Below are 13135 nucleotides of genomic sequence, written 5' to 3'. Positions count from 1 at the left end.
GTTCAATTCATCTATAGGAATGATTCTGGATGAATTTCATTGCGAGTTTTTCAAAGTTGATCGCGCTTTTCATTCGCGATGGTTACCAGTCCAAATTCAATGAACAAACATTTCTGTCACTTTGAAGTGATTTTCTATTCATCCATTGGGACTGGGAGGGTAATTTTTCATATTTGAATGTCAACGGCCATATCACGTAGAACGCACCTGGTCTCGTCAGCTCCCAGAAGTTAAGTTACGTCGAGTCCCGTTAGTACTTGGAAGGGTGACCGCTTGGGAATACGGGATGTCGTTGGCGATGGATAGTTTGTTTTCAATAACAAATTTCTTGACATTTTTTTTCAATCACGATGGTTACCAGTCCAATTTTGTAGATGAAACATTTCAATGCCTTAGAGATAGGTTCAATTCATCTATAAGAATGATTCTGGATCAATTCCATTGAGAGTTTGTCAAATTTTATCGCGTTTTTTAATCGTGATGGTTACCAGTCCAAATTCGTAGATCAAAAATTTCAATGACATAGGGATAGGTTCAATTCATCTATAGGAATGATTCTGGATGAATTTCATTGCGAGTTTTTCAAAGTTGATCGCGCTTTTCATTCGCGATGGTTACCAGTCCAAATTCAATGAACAAACATTTCTGTCACTTTGAAGTGATTTTCTATTCATCCATTGGGACTGGGAGGGTAATTTTTCATTTTTGAATGTCAACGGCCATATCACGTAGAACGCACCTGGTCTCGTCAGCTCCCAGAAGTTAAGTAACGTCGAGTCCCGTTAGTACTTGGAAGGGTGACCGCTTGGGAATACGGGATGTCGTTGGCGATGGATAGTTTGTTTTCAATAACAAATTTCTTGACATTTTTTTTCAATCACGATGGTTACCAGTCCAATTTCGTAGATGAAACATTTCAATGCCTTAGAGATAGGTTCAATTCATCTATAAGAATGATTCTGGATCAATTCCATTGAGAGTTTGTCAAATTTTATCGCGTTTTTTAATCGTGATGGTTACCAGTCCAAATTCGTAGATCAAAAATTTCAATGACATAGGGATAGGTTCAATTCATCTATAGGAATGATTCTGGATGAATTTCATTGCGAGTTTTTCAAAGTTGATCGCGCTTTTCATTCGCGATGGTTACCAGTCCAAATTCAATGAACAAACATTTCTGTCACTTTGAAGTGATTTTCTATTCATCCATTGGGACTGGGAGGGTAATTTTTCATATTTGAATGTCAACGGCCATATCACGTAGAACGCACCTGGTCTCGTCAGCTCCCAGAAGTTAAGTTACGTCGAGTCCCGTTAGTACTTGGAAGGGTGACCGCTTGGGAATACGGGATGTCGTTGGCGATGGATAGTTTGTTTTCAATAACAAATTTCTTGACATTTTTTTTCAATCACGATGGTTACCAGTCCAATTTCGTAGATGAAACATTTCAATGCCTTAGAGATAGGTTCAATTCATCTATAAGAATGATTCTGGATCAATTCCATTGAGAGTTTGTCAAATTTTATCGCGTTTTTAATCGTGATGGTTACCAGTCCAAATTCGTAGATCAAAAATTTCAATGACATAGGGATAGGTTCAATTCATCTATAGGAATGATTCTGGATGAATTTCATTGCGAGTTTTTCAAAGTTGATCGCGCTTTTCATTCGCGATGGTTACCAGTCCAAATTCAATGAACAAACATTTCTGTCACTTTGAAGTGATTTTCTATTCATCCATTGGGACTGGGAGGGTAATTTTTCATTTTTGAATGTCAACGGCCATATCACGTAGAACGCACCTGGTCTCGTCAGCTCCCAGAAGTTAAGTAACGTCGAGTCCCGTTAGTACTTGGAAGGGTGACCGCTTGGGAATACGGGATGTCGTTGGCGATGGATAGTTTGTTTTCAATAACAAATTTCTTGACATTTTTTTTCAATCACGATGGTTACCAGTCCAATTTTGTAGATGAAACATTTCAATGCCTTAGAGATAGGTTCAATTCATCTATAAGAATGATTCTGGATCAATTCCATTGAGAGTTTGTCAAATTTTATCGCGTTTTTTAATCGTGATGGTTACCAGTCCAAATTCGTAGATCAAAAATTTCAATGACATAGGGATAGGTTCAATTCATCTATAGGAATGATTCTGGATGAATTTCATTGCGAGTTTTTCAAAGTTGATCGCGCTTTTCATTCGCGATGGTTACCAGTCCAAATTCAATGAACAAACATTTCTGTCACTTTGAAGTGATTTTCTATTCATCCATTGGGACTGGGAGGGTAATTTTTCATTTTTGAATGTCAACGGCCATATCACGTAGAACGCACCTGGTCTCGTCAGCTCCCAGAAGTTAAGTTACGTCGAGTCCCGTTAGTACTTGGAAGGGTGACCGCTTGGGAATACGGGATGTCGTTGGCGATGGATAGTTTGTTTTCAATAACAAATTTCTTGACATTTTTTTTCAATCACGATGGTTACCAGTCCAATTTCGTAGATGAAACATTTCAATGCCTTAGAGATAGGTTCAATTCATCTATAAGAATGATTCTGGATCAATTCCATTGAGAGTTTGTCAAATTTTATCGCGTTTTTTAATCGTGATGGTTACCAGTCCAAATTCGTAGATCAAAAATTTCAATGACATAGGGATAGGTTCAATTCATCTATAGGAATGATTCTGGATGAATTTCATTGCGAGTTTTTCAAAGTTGATCGCGCTTTTCATTCGCGATGGTTACCAGTCCAAATTCAATGAACAAACATTTCTGTCACTTTGAAGTGATTTTCTATTCATCCATTGGGACTGGGAGGGTAATTTTTCATATTTGAATGTCAACGGCCATATCACGTAGAACGCACCTGGTCTCGTCAGCTCCCAGAAGTTAAGTTACGTCGAGTCCCGTTAGTACTTGGAAGGGTGACCGCTTGGGAATACGGGATGTCGTTGGCGATGGATAGTTTGTTTTCAATAACAAATTTCTTGACATTTTTTTTCAATCACGATGGTTACCAGTCCAATTTTGTAGATGAAACATTTCAATGCCTTAGAGATAGGTTCAATTCATCTATAAGAATGATTCTGGATCAATTCCATTGAGAGTTTGTCAAATTTTATCGCGTTTTTTAATCGTGATGGTTACCAGTCCAAATTCGTAGATCAAAAATTTCAATGACATAGGGATAGGTTCAATTCATCTATAGGAATGATTCTGGATGAATTTCATTGCGAGTTTTTCAAAGTTGATCGCGCTTTTCATTCGCGATGGTTACCAGTCCAAATTCAATGAACAAACATTTCTGTCACTTTGAAGTGATTTTCTATTCATCCATTGGGACTGGGAGGGTAATTTTTCATTTTTGAATGTCAACGGCCATATCACGTAGAACGCACCTGGTCTCGTCAGCTCCCAGAAGTTAAGTAACGTCGAGTCCCGTTAGTACTTGGAAGGGTGACCGCTTGGGAATACGGGATGTCGTTGGCGATGGATAGTTTGTTTTCAATAACAAATTTCTTGAAATTTTTTTTCAATCACGATGGTTACCAGTCCAATTTCGTAGATGAAACATTTCAATGCCTTAGAGATAGGTTCAATTCATCTATAAGAATGATTCTGGATCAATTCCATTGAGAGTTTGTCAAATTTTATCGCGTTTTTTAATCGTGATGGTTACCAGTCCAAATTCGTAGATCAAAAATTTCAATGACATAGGGATAGGTTCAATTCATCTATAGGAATGATTCTGGATGAATTTCATTGCGAGTTTTTCAAAGTTGATCGCGCTTTTCATTCGCGATGGTTACCAGTCCAAATTCAATGAACAAACATTTCTGTCACTTTGAAGTGATTTTCTATTCATCCATTGGGACTGGGAGGGTAATTTTTCATTTTTGAATGTCAACGGCCATATCACGTAGAACGCACCTGGTCTCGTCAGCTCCCAGAAGTTAAGTAACGTCGAGTCCCGTTAGTACTTGGAAGGGTGACCGCTTGGGAATACGGGATGTCGTTGGCGATGGATAGTTTGTTTTCAATAACAAATTTCTTGAAATTTTTTTTCAATCACGATGGTTACCAGTCCAATTTCGTAGATGAAACATTTCAATGCCTTAGAGATAGGTTCAATTCATCTATAAGAATGATTCTGGATCAATTCCATTGAGAGTTTGTCAAATTTTATCGCGTTTTTCAATCACGATGGTTACCAGTCCAATTTCGTAGATGAAACATTTCAATGCCTTAGAGATAGGTTCAATTCATCTATAAGAATGATTCTGGATCAATTCCATTGAGAGTTTGTCAAATTTTATCGCGTTTTTTAATCGTGATGGTTACCAGTCCAAATTCGTAGATCAAAAATTTCAATGACATAGGGATAGGTTCAATTCATCTATAGGAATGATTCTGGATGAATTTCATTGCGAGTTTTTCAAAGTTGATCGCGCTTTTCATTCGCGATGGTTACCAGTCCAAATTCAATGAACAAACATTTCTGTCACTTTGAAGTGATTTTCTATTCATCCATTGGGACTGGGAGGGTAATTTTTCATTTTTGAATGTCAACGGCCATATCACGTAGAACGCACCTGGTCTCGTCAGCTCCCAGAAGTTAAGTAACGTCGAGTCCCGTTAGTACTTGGAAGGGTGACCGCTTGGGAATACGGGATGTCGTTGGCGATGGATAGTTTGTTTTCAATAACAAATTTCTTGAAATTTTTTTTCAATCACGATGGTTACCAGTCCAATTTCGTAGATGAAACATTTCAATGCCTTAGAGATAGGTTCAATTCATCTATAAGAATGATTCTGGATCAATTCCATTGAGAGTTTGTCAAATTTTATCGCGTTTTTCAATCACGATGGTTACCAGTCCAATTTCGTAGATGAAACATTTCAATGCCTTAGAGATAGGTTCAATTCATCTATAAGAATGATTCTGGATTAATTCCATTGAGAGTTTGTCAAATTTTATCGCGTTTTTTAATCGTGATGGTTACCAGTCCAAATTCGTAGATCAAAAATTTCAATGACATAGGGATAGGTTCAATTCATCTATAGGAATGATTCTGGATGAATTTCATTGCGAGTTTTTCAAAGTTGATCGCGCTTTTCATTCGCGATGGTTACCAGTCCAAATTCAATGAACAAACATTTCTGTCACTTTGAAGTGATTTTCTATTCATCCATTGGGACTGGGAGGGTAATTTTTCATTTTTGAATGTCAACGGCCATATCACGTAGAACGCACCTGGTCTCGTCAGCTCCCAGAAGTTAAGTAACGTCGAGTCCCGTTAGTACTTGGAAGGGTGACCGCTTGGGAATACGGGATGTCGTTGGCGATGGATAGTTTGTTTTCAATAACAAATTTCTTGAAATTTTTTTTCAATCACGATGGTTACCAGTCCAATTTCGTAGATGAAACATTTCAATGCCTTAGAGATAGGTTCAATTCATCTATAAGAATGATTCTGGATCAATTCCATTGAGAGTTTGTCAAATTTTATCGCGTTTTTCAATCACGATGGTTACCAGTCCAATTTCGTAGATGAAACATTTCAATGCCTTAGAGATAGGTTCAATTCATCTATAAGAATGATTCTGGATCAATTCCATTGAGAGTTTGTCAAATTTTATCGCGTTTTTTAATCGTGATGGTTACCAGTCCAAATTCGTAGATCAAAAATTTCAATGACATAGGGATAGGTTCAATTCATCTATAGGAATGATTCTGGATGAATTTCATTGCGAGTTTTTCAAAGTTGATCGCGCTTTTCATTCGCGATGGTTACCAGTCCAAATTCAATGAACAAACATTTCTGTCACTTTGAAGTGATTTTCTATTCATCCATTGGGACTGGGAGGGTAATTTTTCATTTTTGAATGTCAACGGCCATATCACGTAGAACGCACCTGGTCTCGTCAGCTCCCAGAAGTTAAGTAACGTCGAGTCCCGTTAGTACTTGGAAGGGTGACCGCTTGGGAATACGGGATGTCGTTGGCGATGGATAGTTTGTTTTCAATAACAAATTTCTTGAAATTTTTTTTCAATCACGATGGTTACCAGTCCAATTTCGTAGATGAAACATTTCAATGCCTTAGAGATAGGTTCAATTCATCTATAAGAATGATTCTGGATCAATTCCATTGAGAGTTTGTCAAATTTTATCGCGTTTTTCAATCACGATGGTTACCAGTCCAATTTCGTAGATGAAACATTTCAATGCCTTAGAGATAGGTTCAATTCATCTATAAGAATGATTCTGGATTAATTCCATTGAGAGTTTGTCAAATTTTATCGCGTTTTTTAATCGTGATGGTTACCAGTCCAAATTCGTAGATCAAAAATTTCAATGACATAGGGATAGGTTCAATTCATCTATAGGAATGATTCTGGATGAATTTCATTGCGAGTTTTTCAAAGTTGATCGCGCTTTTCATTCGCGATGGTTACCAGTCCAAATTCAATGAACAAACATTTCTGTCACTTTGAAGTGATTTTCTATTCATCCATTGGGACTGGGAGGGTAATTTTTCATTTTTGAATGTCAACGGCCATATCACGTAGAACGCACCTGGTCTCGTCAGCTCCCAGAAGTTAAGTAACGTCGAGTCCCGTTAGTACTTGGAAGGGTGACCGCTTGGGAATACGGGATGTCGTTGGCGATGGATAGTTTGTTTTCAATAACAAATTTCTTGAAATTTTTTTTCAATCACGATGGTTACCAGTCCAATTTCGTAGATGAAACATTTCAATGCCTTAGAGATAGGTTCAATTCATCTATAAGAATGATTCTGGATCAATTCCATTGAGAGTTTGTCAAATTTTATCGCGTTTTTCAATCACGATGGTTACCAGTCCAATTTCGTAGATGAAACATTTCAATGCCTTAGAGATAGGTTCAATTCATCTATAAGAATGATTCTGGATCAATTCCATTGAGAGTTTGTCAAATTTTATCGCGTTTTTTAATCGTGATGGTTACCAGTCCAAATTCGTAGATCAAAAATTTCAATGACATAGGGATAGGTTCAATTCATCTATAGGAATGATTCTGGATGAATTTCATTGCGAGTTTTTCAAAGTTGATCGCGCTTTTCATTCGCGATGGTTACCAGTCCAAATTCAATGAACAAACATTTCTGTCACTTTGAAGTGATTTTCTATTCATCCATTGGGACTGGGAGGGTAATTTTTCATTTTTGAATGTCAACGGCCATATCACGTAGAACGCACCTGGTCTCGTCAGCTCCCAGAAGTTAAGTAACGTCGAGTCCCGTTAGTACTTGGAAGGGTGACCGCTTGGGAATACGGGATGTCGTTGGCGATGGATAGTTTGTTTTCAATAACAAATTTCTTGAAATTTTTTTTCAATCACGATGGTTACCAGTCCAATTTCGTAGATGAAACATTTCAATGCCTTAGAGATAGGTTCAATTCATCTATAAGAATGATTCTGGATCAATTCCATTGAGAGTTTGTCAAATTTTATCGCGTTTTTCAATCACGATGGTTACCAGTCCAATTTCGTAGATGAAACATTTCAATGCCTTAGAGATAGGTTCAATTCATCTATAAGAATGATTCTGGATCAATTCCATTGAGAGTTTGTCAAATTTTATCGCGTTTTTTAATCGTGATGGTTACCAGTCCAAATTCGTAGATCAAAAATTTCAATGACATAGGGATAGGTTCAATTCATCTATAGGAATGATTCTGGATGAATTTCATTGCGAGTTTTTCAAAGTTGATCGCGCTTTTCATTCGCGATGGTTACCAGTCCAAATTCAATGAACAAACATTTCTGTCACTTTGAAGTGATTTTCTATTCATCCATTAGGACTGGGAGGGTAATTTTTCATTTTTGAATGTCAACGGCCATATCACGTAGAACGCACCTGGTCTCGTCAGCTCCCAGAAGTTAAGTTACGTCGAGTCCCGTTAGTACTTGGAAGGGTGACCGCTTGGGAATACGGGATGTCGTTGGCGATGGATAGTTTGTTTTCAATAACAAATTTCTTGAAATTTTTTTTCAATCACGATGGTTACCAGTCCAATTTCGTAGATGAAACATTTCAATGCCTTAGAGATAGGTTCAATTCATCTATAAGAATGATTCTGGATCAATTCCATTGAGAGTTTGTCAAATTTTATCGCGTTTTTTAATCGTGATGGTTACCAGTCCAAATTCGTAGATCAAAAATTTCAATGACATAGGGATAGGTTCAATTCATCTATAGGAATGATTCTGGATGAATTTCATTGCGAGTTTTTCAAAGTTGATCGCGGTTTTTACTCGCGATGGTTACCAGTCAAAATTCAATGAACAAACATTTCTGTCACTTTGAAGTGATTTTCTATTCATCCATTGGGACTGGGAGGGTAAATTTTCATTTTTGAATGTCAACGGCCATACCACGTAGAACGCACCTGGTCTCGTCAGCTCCCAGAAGTTAAGTTACGTCGAGTCCCGTTAGTACTTGGAAGGGTGACCGCTTGGGAATACGGGATGTCGTTGGCGATGGATAGTTTGTTTTCAATAACAAATTTCTTGACATTTTTTTTCAATCACGATGGTTACCAGTCCAATTTCGTAGATGAAACATTTCAATGCCTTAGAGATAGGTTAAATTCATCTATAAGAATGATTCTGGATCAATTCCATTGAGAGTTTGTCAAATTTTATCGCGTTTTTTAATCGTGATGGTTACTAGTCCAAATTCGTAGATCAAAAATTTCAATGACATAGGGATAGGTTCAATTCATCTATAGGAATGATTCTGGATGAATTTCATTGCGAGTTTTTCAAAGTTGATCGCGCTTTTCATTCGCGATGGTTACCAGTCAAAATTCAATGAACAAACATTTCTGTCACTTTGAAGTGATTTTCTATTCATCCATTGGGACTGGGAGGGTAATTTTTCATTTTTGAATGTCAACGGCCATATCACGTAGAACGCACCTGGTCTCGTCAGCTCCCAGAAGTTAAGTTACGTCGAGTCCCGTTAGTACTTGGAAGGGTGACCGCTTGGGAATACGGGATGTCGTTGGCGATGGATAGTTTGTTTTCAATAACAAATTTCTTGAAATTTTTTTTCAATCACGATGGTTACCAGTCCAATTTCGTAGATGAAACATTTCAATGCCTTAGAGATAGGTTCAATTCATCTATAAGAATGATTCTGGATCAATTCCATTGAGAGTTTGTCAAATTTTATCGCGTTTTTTAATCGTGATGGTTACCAGTCCAAATTCGTAGATCAAAAATTTCAATGACATAGGGATAGGTTCAATTCATCTATAGGAATGATTCTGGATGAATTTCATTGCGAGTTTTTCAAAGTTGATCGCGGTTTTTACTCGCGATGGTTACCAGTCAAAATTCAATGAACAAACATTTCTGTCACTTTGAAGTGATTTTCTATTCATCCATTGGGACTGGGAGGGTAAATTTTCATTTTTGAATGTCAACGGCCATACCACGTAGAACGCACCTGGTCTCGTCAGCTCCCAGAAGTTAAGTTACGTCGAGTCCCGTTAGTACTTGGAAGGGTGACCGCTTGGGAATACGGGATGTCGTTGGCGATGGATAGTTTGTTTTCAATAACAAATTTCTTGACATTTTTTTTCAATCACGATGGTTACCAGTCCAATTTCGTAGATGAAACATTTCAATGCCTTAGAGATAGGTTAAATTCATCTATAAGAATGATTCTGGATCAATTCCATTGAGAGTTTGTCAAATTTTATCGCGTTTTTTAATCGTGATGGTTACTAGTCCAAATTCGTAGATCAAAAATTTCAATGACATAGGGATAGGTTCAATTCATCTATAGGAATGATTCTGGATGAATTTCATTGCGAGTTTTTCAAAGTTGATCGCGCTTTTCATTCGCGATGGTTACCAGTCAAAATTCAATGAACAAACATTTCTGTCACTTTGAAGTGATTTTCTATTCATCCATTGGGACTGGGAGGGTAATTTTTCATTTTTGAATGTCAACGGCCATATCACGTAGAACGCACCTGGTCTCGTCAGCTCCCAGAAGTTAAGTTACGTCGAGTCCCGTTAGTACTTGGAAGGGTGACCGCTTGGGAATACGGGATGTCGTTGGCGATGGATAGTTTGTTTTCAATAACAAATTTCTTGAAATTTTTTTTCAATCACGATGGTTACCAGTCCAATTTCGTAGATGAAACATTTCAATGCCTTAGAGATAGGTTCAATTCATCTATAAGAATGATTCTGGATCAATTCCATTGAGAGTTTGTCAAATTTTATCGCGTTTTTTAATCGTGATGGTTACCAGTCCAAATTCGTAGATCAAAAATTTCAATGACATAGGGATAGGTTCAATTCATCTATAGGAATGATTCTGGATGAATTTCATTGCGAGTTTTTCAAAGTTGATCGCGCTTTTCATTCGCGATGGTTACCAGTCCAAATTCAATGAACAAACATTTCTGTCACTTTGAAGTGATTTTCTATTCATCCATTGGGAATGGGAGGGTAATTTTTCATTTTTGAATGTCAACGGCCATATCACGTAGAACGCACCTGGTCTCGTCAGCTCCCAGAAGTTAAGTTACGTCGAGTCCCGTTAGTACTTGGAAGGGTGACCGCTTGGGAATACGGGATGTCGTTGGCGATGGATAGTTTGTTTTCAATAACAAATTTCTTGAAATTTTTTTTCAATCACGATGGTTACCAGTCCAATTTCGTAGATGAAACATTTCAATGCCTTAGAGATAGGTTCAATTCATCTATAAGAATGATTCTGGATCAGTTCCATTGAGAGTTTGTCAAATTTTATCGCGTTTTTTAATCGTGATGGTTACCAGTCCAAATTCGTAGATAAAAAATTTCAATGACATAGGGATAGGTTCAATTCATCTATAGGAATGATTCTGGATGAATTTCATTGCGAGTTTTTCAAAGTTGATCGCGCTTTTCATTCGCGATGGTTACCAGTCCAAATTCAATGAACAAACATTTCTGTCACTTTGAAGTGATTTTCTATTCATCCATTGGGACTGGGAGGGTAATTTTTCATTTTTGAATGTCAACGGCCATATCACGTAGAACGCACCTGGTCTCGTCAGCTCCCAGAAGTTAAGTAACGTCGAGTCCCGTTAGTACTTGGAAGGGTGACCGCTTGGGAATACGGGATGTCGTTGGCGATGGATAGTTTGTTTTCAATAACAAATTTCTTGAAATTTTTTTTCAATCACGATGGTTACCAGTCCAATTTCGTAGATGAAACATTTCAATGCCTTAGAGATAGGTTCAATTCATCTATAAGAATGATTCTGGATCAATTCCATTGAGAGTTTGTCAAATTTTATCGCGTTTTTTAATCGTGATGGTTACTAGTCCAAATTCGTAGATCAAAAATTTCAATGACATAGGGATAGGTTCAATTCATCTATAGGAATGATTCTGGATGAATTTCATTGCGAGTTTTTCAAAGTTGATCGCGCTTTTCATTCGCGATGGTTACCAGTCCAAATTCAATGAACAAACATTTCTGTCACTTTGAAGTGATTTTCTATTCATCCATTAGGACTGGGAGGGTAATTTTTCATTTTTGAATGTCAACGGCCATATCACGTAGAACGCACCTGGTCTCGTCAGCTCCCAGAAGTTAAGTTACGTCGAGTCCCGTTAGTACTTGGAAGGGTGACCGCTTGGGAATACGGGATGTCGTTGGCGATGGATAGTTTGTTTTCAATAACAAATTTCTTGAAATTTTTTTTCAATCACGATGGTTACCAGTCCAATTTCGTAGATGAAACATTTCAATGCCTTAGAGATAGGTTCAATTCATCTATAAGAATGATTCTGGATCAATTCCATTGAGAGTTTGTCAAATTTTATCGCGTTTTTTAATCGTGATGGTTACCAGTCCAAATTCGTAGATCAAAAATTTCAATGACATAGGGATAGGTTCAATTCATCTATAGGAATGATTCTGGATGAATTTCATTGCGAGTTTTTCAAAGTTGATCGCGGTTTTTACTCGCGATGGTTACCAGTCAAAATTCAATGAACAAACATTTCTGTCACTTTGAAGTGATTTTCTATTCATCCATTGGGACTGGGAGGGTAAATTTTCATTTTTGAATGTCAACGGCCATACCACGTAGAACGCACCTGGTCTCGTCAGCTCCCAGAAGTTAAGTTACGTCGAGTCCCGTTAGTACTTGGAAGGGTGACCGCTTGGGAATACGGGATGTCGTTGGCGATGGATAGTTTGTTTTCAATAACAAATTTCTTGACATTTTTTTTCAATCACGATGGTTACCAGTCCAATTTCGTAGATGAAACATTTCAATGCCTTAGAGATAGGTTCAATTCATCTATAAGAATGATTCTGGATCAATTCCATTGAGAGTTTGTCAAATTTTATCGCGTTTTTTAATCGTGATGGTTACTAGTCCAAATTCGTAGATCAAAAATTTCAATGACATAGGGATAGGTTCAATTCATCTATAGGAATGATTCTGGATGAATTTCATTGCGAGTTTTTCAAAGTTGATCGCGCTTTTCATTCGCGATGGTTACCAGTCAAAATTCAATGAACAAACATTTCTGTCACTTTGAAGTGATTTTCTATTCATCCATTGGGACTGGGAGGGTAATTTTTCATTTTTGAATGTCAACGGCCATATCACGTAGAACGCACCTGGTCTCGTCAGCTCCCAGAAGTTAAGTTACGTCGAGTCCCGTTAGTACTTGGAAGGGTGACCGCTTGGGAATACGGGATGTCGTTGGCGATGGATAGTTTGTTTTCAATAACAAATTTCTTGAAATTTTTTTTCAATCACGATGGTTACCAGTCCAATTTCGTAGATGAAACATTTCAATGCCTTAGAGATAGGTTCAATTCATCTATAAGAATGATTCTGGATCAATTCCATTGAGAGTTTGTCAAATTTTATCGCGTTTTTTAATCGTGATGGTTACCAGTCCAAATTCGTAGATCAAAAATTTCAATGACATAGGGATAGGTTCAATTCATCTATAGGAATGATTCTGGATGAATTTCATTGCGAGTTTTTCAAAGTTGATCGCGCTTTTCATTCGCGATGGTTACCAGTCCAAATTCAATGAACAAACATTTCTGTCAC

The 13135-nt window shown here is 37.5% G+C and overlaps 23 pseudogenes; all 23 read left to right on the top strand.

Annotated features, from left to right (window-relative positions):
• Positions 1-179: 179 nt before the first annotated feature.
• LOC124317305 lies at positions 180-298 on the top strand (annotated as a pseudogene).
• A 413-nt stretch (positions 299-711) lies between these two features.
• On the top strand, positions 712-830 carry LOC124316961 (annotated as a pseudogene).
• A 413-nt stretch (positions 831-1243) lies between these two features.
• On the top strand, positions 1244-1362 carry LOC124317304 (annotated as a pseudogene).
• A 412-nt stretch (positions 1363-1774) lies between these two features.
• On the top strand, positions 1775-1893 carry LOC124316960 (annotated as a pseudogene).
• Positions 1894-2306: 413 nt separating this feature from the next.
• Positions 2307-2425, top strand: LOC124317303 (annotated as a pseudogene).
• Positions 2426-2838: 413 nt separating this feature from the next.
• On the top strand, positions 2839-2957 carry LOC124317302 (annotated as a pseudogene).
• A 413-nt stretch (positions 2958-3370) lies between these two features.
• LOC124316959 lies at positions 3371-3489 on the top strand (annotated as a pseudogene).
• A 413-nt stretch (positions 3490-3902) lies between these two features.
• Positions 3903-4021, top strand: LOC124316957 (annotated as a pseudogene).
• Positions 4022-4564: 543 nt separating this feature from the next.
• Positions 4565-4683, top strand: LOC124316956 (annotated as a pseudogene).
• Positions 4684-5226: 543 nt separating this feature from the next.
• Positions 5227-5345, top strand: LOC124316955 (annotated as a pseudogene).
• Positions 5346-5888: 543 nt separating this feature from the next.
• On the top strand, positions 5889-6007 carry LOC124316954 (annotated as a pseudogene).
• Positions 6008-6550: 543 nt separating this feature from the next.
• LOC124316953 lies at positions 6551-6669 on the top strand (annotated as a pseudogene).
• Positions 6670-7212: 543 nt separating this feature from the next.
• Positions 7213-7331, top strand: LOC124316952 (annotated as a pseudogene).
• A 543-nt stretch (positions 7332-7874) lies between these two features.
• LOC124317301 lies at positions 7875-7993 on the top strand (annotated as a pseudogene).
• A 413-nt stretch (positions 7994-8406) lies between these two features.
• Positions 8407-8525, top strand: LOC124316999 (annotated as a pseudogene).
• A 413-nt stretch (positions 8526-8938) lies between these two features.
• On the top strand, positions 8939-9057 carry LOC124317298 (annotated as a pseudogene).
• Positions 9058-9470: 413 nt separating this feature from the next.
• On the top strand, positions 9471-9589 carry LOC124316998 (annotated as a pseudogene).
• A 413-nt stretch (positions 9590-10002) lies between these two features.
• LOC124317297 lies at positions 10003-10121 on the top strand (annotated as a pseudogene).
• A 413-nt stretch (positions 10122-10534) lies between these two features.
• On the top strand, positions 10535-10653 carry LOC124317296 (annotated as a pseudogene).
• Positions 10654-11066: 413 nt separating this feature from the next.
• On the top strand, positions 11067-11185 carry LOC124316951 (annotated as a pseudogene).
• Positions 11186-11598: 413 nt separating this feature from the next.
• LOC124317295 lies at positions 11599-11717 on the top strand (annotated as a pseudogene).
• Positions 11718-12130: 413 nt separating this feature from the next.
• LOC124316997 lies at positions 12131-12249 on the top strand (annotated as a pseudogene).
• A 413-nt stretch (positions 12250-12662) lies between these two features.
• LOC124317294 lies at positions 12663-12781 on the top strand (annotated as a pseudogene).
• The last annotated feature ends 354 nt before the right edge of the window (positions 12782-13135 follow it).

Source organism: Daphnia pulicaria, unplaced genomic scaffold (assembly GCF_021234035.1).
Source record: "Daphnia pulicaria isolate SC F1-1A unplaced genomic scaffold, SC_F0-13Bv2 h1tg000057l, whole genome shotgun sequence".
Classification (NCBI taxonomy): domain Eukaryota; kingdom Metazoa; phylum Arthropoda; class Branchiopoda; order Diplostraca; family Daphniidae; genus Daphnia; species Daphnia pulicaria.
The sequence above is the reverse complement of the archived record's forward strand: the minus strand, read 5'-3'. Positions and strand labels throughout refer to the sequence as shown.